This window comes from Choristoneura fumiferana, chromosome 14 (genome assembly GCF_025370935.1).
Source record: "Choristoneura fumiferana chromosome 14, NRCan_CFum_1, whole genome shotgun sequence".
Lineage (NCBI taxonomy): Eukaryota > Metazoa > Arthropoda > Insecta > Lepidoptera > Tortricidae > Choristoneura > Choristoneura fumiferana.
Window position 1 is genome coordinate 5,263,926 of NC_133485.1, and position 256 is coordinate 5,264,181.

Sequence of the window (256 nt, forward strand, 5' to 3'; positions counted from 1 at the left end):
TTTTTGACGTATTGCCGAAAAACTGCGCTTCTCAACAAAAGACATAAGTGCCGTGAACGCTCGTTCTGGTAATAAATTTAAAAACTGTAGTAAGTGTTTTAATTGTGTTTAACGCACATAATTACTTGATTTTTTCGTAATGGCTACGGAAACCCTATCTTGGGCGTGTCCGACACGCTCTGCCGGCTTTCTAAAAATGGCGAAGCTAAACTGACACGTTCAAACGAGTACGTAGATTTAGAAATCGAGTAGAAGG